The sequence below is a fragment of the Crocodylus porosus genome, unplaced genomic scaffold (assembly GCF_001723895.1).
Source record: "Crocodylus porosus isolate Cpor-Errol unplaced genomic scaffold, CroPor_comp1, whole genome shotgun sequence".
Taxonomy (NCBI): Eukaryota; Metazoa; Chordata; order Crocodylia; family Crocodylidae; genus Crocodylus; species Crocodylus porosus.
This window is the reverse complement of record NW_017728949.1, coordinates 67,278,735-67,287,928: the sequence shown is the minus strand read 5'-3', so window position 1 is coordinate 67,287,928 and position 9,194 is coordinate 67,278,735. Positions and strand designations below refer to the sequence as shown.

The window sequence follows — 9,194 nt, the reverse complement described above, 5'->3', positions numbered from 1 at the left end:
ACAAAAATATCATACTGGTATAGAAGGAAAATTAAAACAGGGAAAAAATCCTACTGTTTCCAGAATTGGCTTATAAAATAAACTCAGCTGGTATATGGTAGAAAATAATGGTTATTAAAAACGTGTATGAGAGAATTCATATTCACATGTGCCCCAAAATAGTAATAATAATTAAATTATAAAATTATACCTAAAGATCTATCTGCTGGGAATCTGATCTATTGTACTAAAAATAATAATTTTATTTAAAGACTATACTAGGGAAAAAAGTCTGTTAAAGCATAATTTTGAAGCACTTTACTCCTGTGCATACTACATTCTTTCCAAACTGGTAAGTACCGTATTTTTCGGACCATAAGACGCACCCTCGTTTTCCCCCCACTTTTGGGGGGGAAAAAAGTGCGTCTTATGGTCCGAAAAATACGGTATAGTGGTAGGTACATAGTATGGGTACATCAGTTAGGCATAAATTAATGAAAAACCATGTTTCACAGCTTTTCTTTATAATGATGAATAATGTCAGTTCAATGTGGGAATCCCCAAGTACAAAAAGTAGAACATCTCATCTCAGCATTCACTCATGATTTCTTAACATGTTCCCACTAATTTTGTATGTGGGTTTACTCCATAACTTGCTCACCTAAGACTCTAGCAACATTGTGTTTAAGATCTGTTTGGGGGGGGGGGGAGGGGAGTGGCCTGCAGTATGTGGAGATTAGTAGCACTAAGTGATATTATGTGATCTCCATTCTTCTCTCTGTGGGAGAGGAGTTTAACAACATACGCTGTTCTCTGGCTTTGTTTGTCCAAAAAACTGAATTGGTCTAACAGTCTTATTTTAACAAATTCATACAAATTCATGCAAATTTCTTATCCAAACCAAGCCAATATAACCCCCATGGATGGTGTACAAAAATGGGTAGCAGCAGCTTAACTAACTCCCACCCTCCACTAAACTAGTGCAATTTTATGTGAAGGCAAGTAGAAAAATGTAATGGCACCTAGTGACTCAATAGCTTAGGTCCCATTTTCAAACGTGATCTGCAGATTTAAGCCTCACTGAAAATGAACACATCTTAGAAGCTTAAGTCATTTCTGAAAAAAGGACTTGGGATATTTCGGAAGTGTTCCCCCGGACTTGTGTTTGCAAATCTGGTTACATATTTAACTCGAACTATTCTTAGCAAGCCCAGTTTGGGGTATGCTGGTAGTACAAAGATTATTCAGTGCCATTTAATTCCATTTATTTTAATGGAAAACAAACAGAGAACAAGATACAGAAGTAATCCTATTATGTTAGTTTCCAGTGCTCCCCCCTACAAAATAATAGTTTCAAGGAAGGTGAGTGTTTTAATTATATTTGCCACTTCACTAAAAGAGTAACCAGGATTTCCTTTGAGATATTTGATTCTGCTAGAACTCTAACTCATCAGCAAGACAAGGAAGACAAGGGTCGAGATAAAGCATTTCAGTCATCTGCCAAGTTTTGAACCAAAAATAGAAGGAAAAAAAACAAATATAAGATGTCAAGAACTCCTTTAAGTGGGGATGCAATGAGGTTGCCAGCATACAGAAGTAGTTTATTTTTTCTTGTTGAACAAGGAAGGCATTAATTGCTATGCTATTCATGAAACTACTGCTATGGGCTCTACCTAAGTGAAGCAGGCCATTTACTGACATTTTTGCAGGGGAGTTATTTTACAGCAAGAAAATTTATTTCACCAATTTAAGATCAAACCATCGCAAGGCAATCTATTCTACATAAAGGAAAAGTGTCTCTAAATTAAACAAAAGCAAAGCCTCAGGAAAAGATATAATCAAAATTGATTTATGTAAGCTTTTTGTGATCAGAGCTCTAACAGAACTATACTATGGTTGTTGTTAAGAAATTCCTAATTAGAAAATAGCCTTCCCAGCCAAACTTTAACTACTAGCAAAAGGGAAAAAGTTTTAGTTTATAAAAAAACCCTCTAAATCCACTTTAATAGGGGATATTTACCCTTATTACCACTTGCCCCTATTCCCTTAGTCAAGTGTGTCTTTGACAAGATTATCTGAGAATAATCAGCTCAGCAAAAGGCAAAAATGTTTCCCTCTTTTTATTTAATATAGAAATAGTGTTGTTTTTCAAATTACCCCTAATTTAGGACAGAAAACTTACTAAATAGGTCTAAAAAGATTCCACTGTAAAACCACTAAGGCTCCAGGTACCTCACTACATTTAAAAAAAAAAATGTATTTTGATCTGTAATATTTTTCAGGAAAGGAGCTCATTTAGCAAGTAGCTCAGAAATTCTGCAATTAGGTAACTGTGAAAAGACTGAGATCATCCTCTATTTCTTTTTCAGAAATGGGAGTCTCTTTTAGTATGCAACACAAATACTGAAATAAGTGAGAAAAGGAAGGTCATTTTAAAATTCCAAAAAGACTAAAGACAGGCAGCAACCACATCTTGGATGAGATTCTTTAGCTATATTCTGATTTTTCCTTTCAAGTTTGTTTTTGAGTTATTAGCTATTAAACAGCAACCTTTAAATAAGTTTGAATAAAATCTGATAATTCCTGCCTATAGTAAGGGAACAGAACAATTCCATAGTCAACATTTCCACCATCAACTCCTACACACATCTTGTACTTTAGGCAGCAGTTTTCACACTACAATGCACTGAAACAATGCGACTTTCATTCTCTAGTAACTCACCAAAGCAGACTTTCACTTTGAGTTTACCACAGGTAACACTGTATTAATATACAAACAAGAAAAATTAGATGTAGTAGCTATTAGATTAACTATATTTCCAGTGTCTACTCTGTTCTTCCAGAACCAGCTTAGAAAATAAACTTGAAGAAAAAGTTTAGAGGAACTTTCAACAATCAGCAACAAAGCTTTGTTTTGCCCTTAAAAAAAAATCATATGGCACTTTAAGTCAAAGGAGAATTTCTCACTGTTTTAATTGTTAATTTTCAATCCATCAAGAGCACATACCTCCGGCAAATTTAAAAAAAGAAGAAAATAAATAAATAAATAAAATCAGCAGATGAAGTTAGTGCAAGTCCTACCATGTATAAAACACCCAGGAAAGTTAATTAAAAACTGTTGGGGAAAAGTGAGCAGCTCTAGCTGAACACTGCATCAGAGAATGTGCTTTCTTGCTCCAGTGAAATTGAACTGTGTCTCCAATTGTCCTGTACCCTCCACAATCTTATGTGGATAATTAAACATTCAATTAAAAGATGGTCCATTTAAAATGGAACCTACAACAGCATCTAAAAGCATTTCACTGAAAGGGCCCCTCCTGAGAGAGGATTTTTAGTTTATGCCAACAAAAGACAATAAATCAAGCGAGTCACAGTAGTGCTTCAAACTTTCCTTGAAACAAGAGCTTTGCTGGTTAGACTATGGTAAGACAGCCTGCCTTTCAGTTTTGAGGGAGAGGATTTGGTTTGTTTGTCATTTCCTTCCTCTTTCTTTCTTCCTGCTGTAGTAGTCTTTCAGTTTTAATGTTAGCAATGCCTCTATAGACATACCTTAAAACTGTCACATACAAAAAGGAGCACCTCAAACCTCCTCCCTGGTTTTGCATCTTAAACTTCCCTTAGCCAATCTCCAATTAATACACATTCCTGACCACAACCTGTATTGGTTACACATATATACATTTTTACCCGTGTAACTTACACCAGTTTTCCACTCCAGGGCTTTTCAACCTTTTGGGGTCAGTGTACCCCCAGCAACTGGATGCGGAGCAGTGTAGCCCCAGCAGCTGAATGTGGAGTGGCGGCAGTCACCACGTGCGACTTTCCCCTGCCCCGCCGCTTCCGGCTAGGAAGGTGGCACCTGCACAGGCTGCGTAAACAGAAGTGCAGCTACCCAGCAGTAGCTGGACTTACTAGGTGATGAAGAGCAGGAAACAGCCTGTTTGCCCATGGCCAACAACTACCTTAGGATAAACGACAGACCGACTATATACGTGCAATGCTGTAACTTATACTGATTTTTAGTCTCACCTGATTTTGCCTAAGGCGATTCTATACCAAGTTAAGGAATTTTCACTCTGCATCATAGGTCCTTTTTTACACTGATGTAAAAGTCAATGTTAATGACAAGACAGAAAGGAGGTTAAGATTTGTCTGTTGCAAGGGCAAAAGAAAGCAAAAGCCTCGTAGCAACAACCCACAAATTCACGACACAGATTTGATTATTCCAAGATAAAATATTACAATTATAGGGCTGGAAGGGACTTTGAAGGTCTAGTCCAGATGGCATCTAAAAATTAGGTTACCAACCTGAAAACACTCAAATTCAGACAAAATGGTGCAGTCTCTCTGCTTAACACGTCACTGTAAAGATATCACCTGTTCCACCTTGAATAAAGTTAGTTCAGGTACTCTCTCCTTCTAGTCAAAGCTCTTCCATTTAAAATGAGTGAGCTACCAAGAGATCACATATCCCTGTAACCACAAACTCCCACAATAGCTACCCTCTACGAAAACAACCAAAACACTAACCAGAGCAGAGCTCACATGTGAGGAAGGAAGAACCTTTCCTATGGCTACTCCTGGAGGATGAAAATCTGCTCCATACAAAGGATACAAGTAACCATGGAATTAAGTACTTTCAGAACTAAATGAAAGATCTATTGCTATGACAGCTTTCCTTCAAGAAAAGCACTCACAACTCTGATAATGGGTGCCACACACAACCGTTTCTTCTCCAGTGTTAAAAGGAGGTTTTTTTTCTATTTTAACACTTGGACAGTGCACATGTAGACAGAAGTAGACATTATATCTGCAAGTGATTTTGCAAAATATGAGGGAGAAAGCATGCATGATTCTACTATTATCTCAAGCCCATTTGGAAAAAGAGCAGAGGACACTGCAGATATTGTCCTATAACAAGAAGAATTTCTCGGGGGGGGGACTGTTCAGCACCAATTCACCAGTCATTTCCTCTCAATAGAAATCAATACCCTTTTTACTGAGCCTCCATAAAAACACCACTCCGACCTGCTCTGGAACCAGAGTCAGCAATCATGATCCCTGTGAATATTTTGGGAGAGAAGCATATGAATAGAGATTCTATCAGAATCTAGGCCTCTCCATATTTGTCACATGGGGTTTCTTTTCAGCATTATTTAATAGTCAAAGCAGGGAATGAGAGTCAGATGACTCAACCTCTTCTACCAGGGGTGTCAATAAAGGAATTTGAATGCTTTTATGAAATACAAAGATAATCTCTCTTTAGAATGTGATCTCATGGGCCATGGGTTCATATTTGCCTGTGAAGCACCAAGTACACTTCTAAGAACTAAGTTATTTGAATCAAGACATGACATGTCAAAGGGCTTCTGTTGTTACACTGCAATTTTAAAAGCAAGGTGCAGAAAAAAATTATATGCTAAGTTCCTGTTATTAGCTGGGAGCCGAATATGGACCACAGGGGCTCCTCAGCTAGGTCCATGGAGTCAGCAAAAGCTGCAGTTCGTCCAGATCCAAGTTCAGGTGTCAGTGCAGACTGGGGACTGAGCAGCAGCAGGGCAAGTGAGGGCTGTACTTGCATAGCACTCACTTGCCTCCCTGCTGCTGACAGCCAGGTCCACTGGGGTCCAGGGCCCCCAAATTTTGCCTTACTGGATATGCTCCCCAACTTTTGGTAGCTCGCTGCACTACTGGCAGGCCAAATGAAACAGCTTTGTGGGCTGTATGTTTGACACCCCTGGACTCGAGGTAAGAGACTCAATGAAAACGTCTACCACTACAAAAGGAAATGGAGTTCTTTAAAGAGAAAGGTCCTCAGGCTTCTAAAAGAAACAGGAGAGTTTGATGCAATCCTGGGTAGCGTCTCTGTTTCACAAGTTGATCAAAAAGGCAACTTAGGACAAGGCTGTCCAACTTCTAAGCCCCCAGGTACCACATGCCACATGGGCTGCACTAGGTGAGGCACAGGCTACCAGGCTGTATGCCACATGGATGATCTCTCCACCCTGTCATTGCACCGTGCAGCCATGTAGACCCCCCCTCCACTGCTGCACCTGACACCCCCCCAGCATTGCACTGCATGGGCATAATCCCCCTCCCCTGCACAGCTCTGACTCCCCTCCACACACAACCCTGGAGTCACTCTTAGCTCTCCATGCAGTGTGCCACACAGTTGCCTTCCATGGGGTAGAGGCAGGAAGTGGCAGGTAGAAGAGGAACCCAGACACTCTGGCTGCTGTTGCAACGGCAGGAGCCCGAGAGATGCAAATTTGCAAACTAACTCCTTGTGGACCACATGCAGCCCATAGGCCACTAGTTGGACATCCCTGCATTAAGATATCTAGAGGATGGCAGGGGGATGGAAGAAAGTTGATCCTTTACAGCAATTATCTTCACTCTATACTCCTCTGTAAATGCAGGTCACAAATACTTTGCCTGTTACAATCTTCTTCATCTGAGAGGTCTCTAAACAATTACAACAATAAAGAACAATTCAGTGCTCCCTTATTTTTAGAGCTATGTTCGGTACTTTACAAAGGAAAGATTGTAGTTTAGATCTATCCTCAAAGTTGTTAGCTCCTTCCTAAATTTTAGATAATTTCTGGGAGTCCAAACCTTGTAACACTTAAGTATTTCAGCAACTTTTTCTTTACCTTCAGCAGTCTTTTAGTTAGGCTGTTAAAGCTGGCTCCTCCTTAAAAAGCAATCTGGATTTATCGTCTTCAGAAAGATGTGTGGTTTCCTCAGTCAGTGCTATTCCAATCAAGTAAGGAGAGCGTATGCGAACGCAACTGAAAACAGGGTGTATGGTTTTAGTCAAAATTACAGGCAAACAAAACACAAGACAGTGAATTTACCACTGAAGGAGGATGCTGCAAGCTTGGCCCTGACATCAGAGTTACTTATTTGCCTAGTGGGCTGATACAGGATGTGGTAGTAAAAGTTTTCCTACATACAGCAGAAATTACAGGTGCAACATGAGGAATTTCTCCTCTTTATCTTTGGTCTTTCTGTGGTGACTGCCAATAACAGTCCCCGTTGTGGTTTCCTTGATATGCACAGTTGCTCATGAAGAATCCAAATGAGTACAATAGTTACACAGGCCAAGAGATACTTGCACAGGAAATTACCAAAGTAGACGGATTTAAGTTAGTGACCCAGGGGAAATGGCTCCATTTTCAATTACAACAATAAAGAACAATTCAGTGCTCCCTTATTTTTAGAGCTATGTTCGGTGATGTTTTTGAAAGGGAGAGGCTATTTTGAAAGCGATATATAAAGGACAATAACCAGTTACAAAATATGCTGGTCTCTGTCTATTTGCTAGAAAACCGGTGCCTGCATCTCCCATACTGCTCTTACCAGTCACAGCAGAGACCAAAGATTAAATGGATGCAGAAAATAAAACCCTCCTTTCTTGCTAGCATTGATTTTAACAGGTCATGTTTCAGGCATATTTTGGGACAGGAAACATTAACTGCCACTGCCTAGATTATACCTCTTCTGGGGACAGGTAATTTGAGTTCTCTCATTCTTTCAAGCCAACACTTTCCCCAACTCATAAATCCACAAGTAAAAAAAGATACAGAAAAATGAATATATTATATAAAGGGAAAAGATAATGTGGATGAGGGAGCCAAAAGAAAAAAGCAAAATCATTATCACTGGAAACCCAATCAAAATGTCCAAAGCCTGTTCTGCAGAGGCAAAGGTACTTGCTAACATGCTTATCTACAGTGTGCCCACTTGTCTCTGCATTTAGGAGCATGAATCATCCAGAAAGACAAGCAACAGAGCTGCTCCTTAAGTGGTCGCCAGGGTACGAAATCACATCTTCCTGTACCCCAGGTAAACACTCTCATCTTCCAGAAATGCCCCACAAAAAGAGATCTTTTTCCTTGGTCTATTTAGTGTCTCTGTATTAGACCACTCCTCCACCTTTTAAAAACACCACCACAATGGCTTCTGCAGAATTAACAGTGCAATCTTGCATTTTATTTTTCTGTGTAGCAATGCACGATTTGCTTCAGTACTCGTGCTTTACTGGACAGGAGACAAGGCATTACACATAACCTATGTAATAATTTATTTTACAATAACTCGTATTAAACTGTGTGCGCACCAACATCACTAGATACCTATAATATTAGCAGAATGTTACGGCTACAAGGTAAAGCACTGGAGCGGAGACACGACACAATCAAGGTTGGTCAAATAATATTAGTTTTGCCCCTTCCAGAATTTTTAAAACCAGCAGTTTCCCTGCAGTGTTTTGCTTCATTTAGTGTAGATGAGGGAACATGCTCCAGAAACAGGGTCATGGCTATAGCGTGATTTAGATTGCTGTCTGTTCAAGGTGGAAGTTGCAAGGCTGAGGCCGGGAAATGCAGGAAGTAAAAAGATGGTCTGATGATCAAGGAAACTAAATGACGCTCTAGAAAGCTGCCTTTTATCTTTTGCTTGGCAAGTTGCTTCAATCAAAATATTCAGAGTTGACCCTGAATGCCCTTATTTTCTGACTGCTTAACACGGATTAGATTTGTTGAATGTGCAGCACTTCTACAGCACTAGCTGAAGCCAACTGAAATTATGCTTTGAACACAATTAACTGCTCATTCAATACAAGGGGAAAATAAGTAAATACTCCGCAAGTCTTGAATTACACACAGATCCACAACGAGACCCGAATTCAACCCGGACAAGGGAGCCCGAAAGTCCAGCACGTCCAGCTCCGGCGCTCAATTCTGCAAACCTTCGTATTTTTTAATGTGCGATTTTTGGAGGCGATCTCTGTAGCGGCAGAACGATTTCAGCACGAAGAATCAATCCACTATGACCAAGATCTCTGGGGGCCACCAACAGGAAGGTGGCAAGGCCTACTCCGAGCCACCTTCAGAGCACCCGGGGGCGACCCACACCACCAAGAGGACAACCTTCCCGTGCAACATCCCGACACCGCTTCCCACCCCCCCTATCAACCGAAAGCACCCCAGCCCGGCGGGACCATCCGAAAAGAAACAGACCCCCGTCGAACACAGCCCACGCAGGCATCAAGTGAAGGGGGCATTTCAGGCACTGTGCTTGGGGGGGATGATGTTGGCATGAGGTGGGTTTGGGTGCCAACTGCCTCCCCAGAGGATTTAGGCGCCAGGCCCACAGTGAAGCCCCCCCGCCCAGCCCCAGGGGCGGCCCGTTATGTCCGTTACCTTACCTGC

The 9,194-nt window shown here is 40.7% G+C and overlaps 1 long non-coding RNA gene across 1 annotated transcript in view; it reads right to left on the bottom strand.

The window, feature by feature from the left end:
• Positions 1-551: 551 nt before the first annotated feature.
• LOC109322576 overlaps positions 552-9,194 on the bottom strand; it is a 20,965-nt gene continuing 12,322 nt past the window's right edge. Inside the window, exon 3 of the long non-coding RNA XR_002104413.1 lies at positions 552-561. This is a non-coding gene — a long non-coding RNA (uncharacterized LOC109322576). The remainder of the gene's footprint in view (positions 562-9,194) is intronic.